General features: G+C 50.5%; 1 long non-coding RNA gene across 2 annotated transcripts in view; it reads left to right on the top strand.

Annotated features, from left to right (window-relative positions):
• Positions 1-3,362: 3,362 nt before the first annotated feature.
• LOC146871602 (uncharacterized) overlaps positions 3,363-7,079 on the top strand; it is a 78,975-nt gene continuing 75,258 nt past the window's right edge. For both annotated transcript variants that reach the window (XR_014959586.1, XR_014959585.1), the window contains exons 1-2: positions 3,363-3,456; positions 4,757-4,848. This is a non-coding gene — a long non-coding RNA (uncharacterized LOC146871602). The remainder of the gene's footprint in view (positions 3,457-4,756; positions 4,849-7,079) is intronic.

Here is a 7,079-nt window from a genome sequence, read left to right as displayed (position 1 = left end):
GTGGGTCCACTGACCTTTTCTATAATCCCTTGCTTCTCCAGTGCCTCCAGCTCTTCTTCGACCTTCTTGCGCAAGTGGAACGCAATGCGCCTGTGCCTCAGCGCCACTGGTTGGACTGACTGGTCGATGTGGAGAGAGACTTCTTTCCCTTTCAGACATCCGATGCCTTTGAAAACTTCTTCGAACTCCTCCATGATGACCTCTAATTCTTCCTCTCGCACCGCCAGGGCGAATGATATCAGCCTCAGCTCTTCTGCTGATTGTCCGCTTATCAGCATACCGCTTCCTTCTGGAGTCACGTACACTGTGGTGGGGACCTTGAGGTCTTGGTGTCTCATCTCTGTATTGAAACACCCCAATAGCGGGATTGGTGTCTTTTGTCCATATGCGAATACTCTGATCTTTGCTTCGCCTAACGGTGGGCATAGACTTAGTCGATTATATACATTGGCCGCCATTAGCTCGATCGAAGCCCCAGTGTCTATGGTGGCTCTCACGTCCTGGTTGTGGATCTTGACTTTGCACCTTGGAAGTCGTCGTCTCTTCCGTCGTGGCTGATCTACTGCGAATACGTAGTGGACCGGGTATTCTCCCGCGTCATCATCCATGTCTTCTCCTTCCCGCTCTTCAGCCACGGTCTGAGCTGCCTCCTTCCGTGATTTTGTAGACCGGCATACTGCCGCGAAGTGGTTCATCCACCCACATGCACTGCATCTCTTCCCTCTCGCCGGATAATCTTGCATGCGATGGGGTGTGCCTCTGCAGTAGCCGCATCCCTTTTTCCTGTCTTGTGGTTTTCTCCCTGTGTTTTGGCGCATTTTGGGCCTCACCACGTTTGTTGCGTCCACCGCGTTGACTTGCTCCGTCTCGACAGGGCGGTGGAGAGCTGCCTCCATGTGAGATGCTCTGGCTTGCGACAATTCTTTTGACTGGCCCAGGGTGAGGATATCCGCTAGAGATTTGCCATCCTCCTGAAGAATGTTTACTCTGAGTTTGCATCCTTGTATTATTTGACCTCGGATTTCTTCCTGTTCGTCCCTGAAGCCGCACGTGCTGGCCAGTTCTTTCAGGTGCCCGTGGAACGCGTCTAGCGATTCCTCAGCCTCTTGCTTGCCCTGGCGAAAGATGAATCTTTCGTAGTCCCTATTCGCCATCGGCTCGAAGTGCGCATTTAGGGCGTTGAGAAGCGTGACGTAGGTTTCGGGTGTGGCCTCCACCAGGGTCTTGTAAATGCGATGGATGTCTTTGGCTCCGAGGTGGAGCAGTAGGGCTCTGCGCCTGTCCCGGGCTATGCCCACCCCTTCAAAGTAGATCTGGAGGCGATCAGTCCAGTCTCTCCATCGCGGGGCAAGGGACGAGGAGGCACCATCCACCACAAAAGGCTCGATGGCCGGGATTGACGCCATCTTGGCGCAGCCGCAACCACACCTCGGAACACGTGCGCTGCTTACCTCCTGGGCGCAGTGGCAGCCGCCCAGCCGAGGACGATGAAAAACTTTCAGGGCCTTTCTTGTGGCCTGTCTGTCCTAGGCCTCACCGTAGGAGCCTCCCCCCTCCAGGATGCTGGGCACACTCCACCGTGTGGGCGTGGAAAACCCCCTTTTGCAGGCACTCTCCGGGGTGGCAAGGCTGCTCTGGGATGCAGCCGACTCCCTGGGGGCACACAGCAGGTTAGCCCAGGCCAGGCAGTGCTTCATGGAGCCAGGGCCGTGATCAAAGCTCACTTTCCACATTTGGATCAGCCCATTAACACCTCTGCATGGGGTCGTTTCTGCCCCTCGTCGCCAGTGTGATATCTTTGGGGTCGCTCGCGCACATGCTATTGGCGCCGCGATCTCAGTGAATGTACTCGTCTCAGGGTGGCCCCGACTCTCGTTTCTGGGCCACGCCTCTTTATTTATACTAAGCGCCTGACGTCATGCGTCAGCGCTCACGCAACACCTCCGACGCGGGTAGACTGCACCGCTACCCCGCGTCGGAGAACACTACATTGAGGACGTGTTGCAGCTCCTCTTCCCCAGAGGTAAGAGGAAGATCCGCCTTCCTGAGACACATGCTACCCCATATAGACTCACTCATCTTAGGGTTGCCAGCACACACGTTCACGCAGTCGTGTGTTTGCCCACGCGCAGACACGAGACACGCGCTGCTTTCCATCACATACACTGAGCGCTCAGCAGCAAAACACTTTCTTTTAGGGGACTGGGGTTTCTAAATATTCTACATACACAGCTCTAAATGCGCTTCCAGGAAGCCGTTCGCTGTTTTAAGTATGCATCTAGATCTCGTAATGCTCTGCGTGCTGGTTCTTGCAGGTCAGGTGGCAACTTCCTTATTGTTGGTTAGGTAATTCACGCATCGGTTGTCTGATCTTGGGACTGTTATTTTCTCTTTACAATGGAAAGACTTGTGCCTCAGTGTACACACTAGATTAGTGTGCTAGCTGGCCAAAATGAATTCTACATTCAGTCACGTCACTTAGGGCAAGGGTACACACCTGTATACCATGGAGTGGACATTCACGCCCAATACACCACCAGGCACACTGCCCTACTACATTCGTCAGCCACAAATACCCCACCAGCTATTACAGTTCTGAGAGAAATACGCATTTAGTTAAAAGGGTGCTGCTAGAGTTAATCTGATTTGTCCAAACTGCAAGTGAGTATGTCTGGATCGCTGCATTGGGCCCATCTATTGTTTAAACACTCCTACATGTTATTTGCTGCAAAATGTTTCTTGGAATAATTGGGTGTGCCTTGGCTTTCTCCATTGCTTTCAGACGCACTGTTACTCATGGAGAAAAGTGAATTCTCGAGATTTTCATCAGACTTTCAACAGCAGTCTTACAAAAATAAACCCCTTAACATGCATCATGTCCCATGTGTTTAAAGCTTATGTTGTCGCTTTATTTTATGGCCTTCGTAAGATTTGGAAAATTTGACAAGCTGTAATTTTCCTCCATTACAATCAGTATGCCATTGCCTAATGGCTTCATGTTGACAATGGCTCAATATCTGTTTAATCAGAGGGGATTCCAGTGCTGTAACCTATGAACCTTTCCTCTTAAAGTTGTGTGTTCAATTTAATTGTGTGGATGTCCAGTGCCTGATATCTAGGAGTTTTTGACCAATTTCTCTGAAAGTTCTACTCTCAAACATCCCACCCTTCTCACTTGTTTAAAAAAAATTCTGTAACCGGAGAATCACCAAAGCCCACTCACGTGCGCCCGCGTGAGTCCCAGTCGGCTGATTGATTCATGTCACTTCCCCACGCAGCTCCCGTGCCTATAATCAGCCCCGCCCCTTACTGTGCCACGGCCCTCCTCCCTTGAATCACATGTTTGGTCTCGGCGCTGCACTGTTCTCCCAGGTCCTCCTCCTCTGTGTACATCAGCCGGCTCATGGCGGACGGTATTCATGGGACGCTTTAAAAGAGACTGCCGAAAACAGGCAGGTAAGACGAGAGGCAGTTGGGCAGCATAGGCGCAAAGCAGGGTACAAAGGCAGCGTAGGAGTAGTGCTGTGTACAGGAACAGCCCTGGGCATGCGGCGTGCAGTACTGATCGTCACAAGTTCCCGGGTTGAAACCCAGCTGATTCACTCCAGAGCACCTCAGTTCTGAATGACTGATTCCGGTATTTAAAGCCTGGCTGTGTGGCAACTGGAGTCATGTTATCTTCTATAAATTAGAGGACAGACTGATCAGTCGGGACAGGTCCCATGCTATTGTAAAGCGTATTTAAACAGTTAGAGCTTCTCTCAGGGGCATAGTGCCAATGTCGGCCACACTCACCAGCCCTCACGCAGCAACATACAGGTAACATAAATAATCAGATAAGACACCTTTTTCGGTGGAGAAAATTGCTGCAGGTTTATTAGCATACCAAATATGCCAACATGGTGGGCTATCTTACAGGCGATCCAAAGGCAAGCCGCCCCTTGCGGCCTACCACCTGATGGGCCAACTTGCATCGTGGCCTTAGCCAATCAGTGCTTCGGTTGTGGTGAGGGGATAGCCCCCCCCCACTTCCGGTGAACTGTCGGTCCACCTCCTTACTCACGCCCCCCCCTACGAGGGGCGGAGCATTCAAGCGACCCCCGGTTGTACAGGTTTCCAACCGCCCGTAGGAAAGACGGGGCGCCGTTGCCCCTCAGGGTCCACCGCAAAGAATTCCTGGGGATATTAGGCCTCAGCACCCTTTGTGCTCCTGAAGAGGGTACCCCTGAGTACCTTTCCGCCTCTGGATCGCCCTGTAACTCCGCCTGCAACACAAATAAAAAGATTAGAAAATCCTCCCCCCTCCCCCCTGAGTACGCCGGGTAAGCGGTAGGGAGGGAAACGGCATCAGGGTGAGGGGCAAAGAGGCAGCCAGGTGGGTGGGGGAGGAACTTATACCTCTCCCCTTCCCCCACCTCGGCCGGAAGTGACGAGCGTGACCCCGAAGGGGTCTCCGGACACTAGGCTGTCCAGTGTGCCATCCTGTGGCACTAAAGGGGCCGCTCTCTTATGAGGGTCCCCTGCGGGGACGTTGTCGGTCAGCCCACATTATTCCGCTAGCTGCTAGTTCAGATTTTTTTAATCTTACCATTGAAGATTTAGGCTACGTAGTTATTTTATAAATTTTTTTGACGTTAGGTTTTACTGTCCCCCCCCCCCCCCCCATCTTTTGTTTCGTAGGCTAGATTTTTAGTAGCTATTATTTTACACATTTACCTCTTTAAGGCGTTTCGCTGATTAATTCCCATATCTTTAGCGGCGTCCTAGGTGTTTATATCAGTCAAGAAGAAGGAGGTCTTCTCTGGCCCCCGGTATCCGGCTCATCCGATCCATTTCCACAGGCGACTGGTAAGTGAACAGCGAAGTAGAAACATTTGTCTGTCATCTGTGTGTGCCGCTTGGCTGCTTCCTTGGAACCATCATGCACGTCTGAGTTGAGCGTGCTATTTTAAGTATGTGACATTCCTTCTGCTATTCAGGATTTACAAATCCCAGTTCACTATATACAGGAGAGCCCATGCTGCTGCTGTGAGTGCCTTTTCACATCTTCATTAACTATATAATAAACAGCCAGGGACACTGGAATCATGCGATTCCTAGGCCGCTTCGTTTTCTGCATACTTATGAATTTACTGCATCTGCCACATAATCCTTCATCTGCTGCATGATCTGCAGGTTTTAACAACAAGCATTGGCATAGCCAATAGGTCTCGCCTTTGGGACCTTATAAGTGTTTAACCATGCAACAGTTAATGTTGTTGCACCAAGGATATTGTGCTGCATAACTACTTATAAGGTCCCAAAAGCGAGACCTATTGGCTATGCCAATGCTTGTTTGCTATAGTAAATAGTAGTGGGCTCTGATTATTGTGCGAACCGCCCGGAAGGTCGCGACGGCTTGTTTATTGCAATGGGGGTTGGCATTAGCAGTGTTTCTGGAGCTGCTTTCAGGTCTTTGCTCAGCACTGTTCCACACGCCCCTGGGGGCATATTATCAAGAAACGGCGTTAAAATTATCGCCGCTTTAGCGGCAGAAAATTGCCGCTAGAGCGGCAATAATGGGCTTGATAATATGCCCTTGAGAAATCCCATAGAAGCCCATGTTCTAGTGTCAACATGGGCTTCTATTGGAATTCTCTGCGGCATATTATCAAGCCCATTATCGCCGCTTTAGCGGCAGTTTTCTGCCGCTAAAGGGGCGATAATTTTAACGCCGTCCTTCATAATATGCCCCTCGGGTATCCATCTCAGTAGTTCTTTCCACTATTGTGTTAAGTACAACCTTACCGCCGCTGCCCTCAAGAGCTCTATGCAAACGTAATTACATCTTAAGAACAGAGGGGCATATTATCAACGGCCAGCGATAATTATCGCTGACCGTGCTTAGCGATAATTTAGTTATCGCAGGCTACCTCTGGAATTTATCGCCCTGGTAGCGCGTTATTAACAACGCGTTTCTCCAGGGCGATAATAATTCCAGAGATAGAGAGGTTATCGCCGTTTTGCAGGGAGCATCGCTGGTTTTCCAGCGATGTTTCTTGCAAAACGGCGATTAACCTTGCTGATATGACCCAAAGGGTCGAATCAGCATAATCCACCCCAATGTTAGGGGTAGGTAAGTCTGCATTTTAGCAGACATTAGTTTTTGGAGAAAACGGCAGTTTTCTCCAAAAACGAACGTGTGCTAAAATGCTGGGGCAGCCTTGTAAATATCGCGATGTGAACATCAGCGATATTTACAAGGTTGTCCTGCCCAGTGACGCCCACTTTGCATCTCATTAGAGATGCAAAGGGAGGCGTTGGGTAAAAGGGTGCTAACATGCGCTAATGCATGTTAGCACCCTCTTGTTAATAGGGCAATAGTTTTATCTCCGCTTTTTTGGCTTTAAAAGCCAAAAAAGCGGAGATAAAGCCCTTGTAAATCTGCCCCAGAATGCCTTTATCTGTGTCCATGTACATCTTGTTTCAGTACCCCCAGACGACTCCACCGCTGGCGTCTCATCTGTGGACGCCCCTTCGTTGCTAAAACCAGGCCTGCAAAGCATTGCCAGGCTTGAGCTTCCTTCCCTTCCACAACCGGCTGACGCTGAGCATACATATGAGACACTTTTGTTCCACGGGCAGCCTGGCAGGTGCTCGGCTCCCTGTATTGAGACTGCTGTGAAAATAGGGCCTCCCGGGGAAAACAGCAGATTGTGTGTATGCGAAAGTTCACACTTAAACCAGTGTGCGTGCAACGGGCACATGCAAATGTAAGACGCACGTGAGTCATCCTCCTCCGCCTCGCGCCCTGCAGAGGCAGAGCTCGTGCACCTGGGACTGTAATTACAGCTGCAGCAAAGAGCACATTACCGGGCTGTTGCCTCACAATTCCCAATCACGTAATTACGGTGCATGGAGCACGCAGGCTGTGAAGGAGTCTTGGGGGCATATTTACAAGGGCTTTATCTCCACTTTTTTGGCTTAAAAAGCCAAAGAAGTGGAGCTAAAACTATCACCCTATTTACAAGAGGGTGCTAACATGCATAATCGCATGTTAGCACCCTTTTTCCCAACGCCTCCCTTTGCATCGCTAATGA

This window comes from Triturus cristatus, chromosome 1_1 (genome assembly GCF_964204655.1).
Source record: "Triturus cristatus chromosome 1_1, aTriCri1.1, whole genome shotgun sequence".
In the NCBI taxonomy this organism is placed as follows: domain Eukaryota; kingdom Metazoa; phylum Chordata; class Amphibia; order Caudata; family Salamandridae; genus Triturus; species Triturus cristatus.
This window is presented reverse-complemented; position numbering and strand designations above follow the sequence as displayed.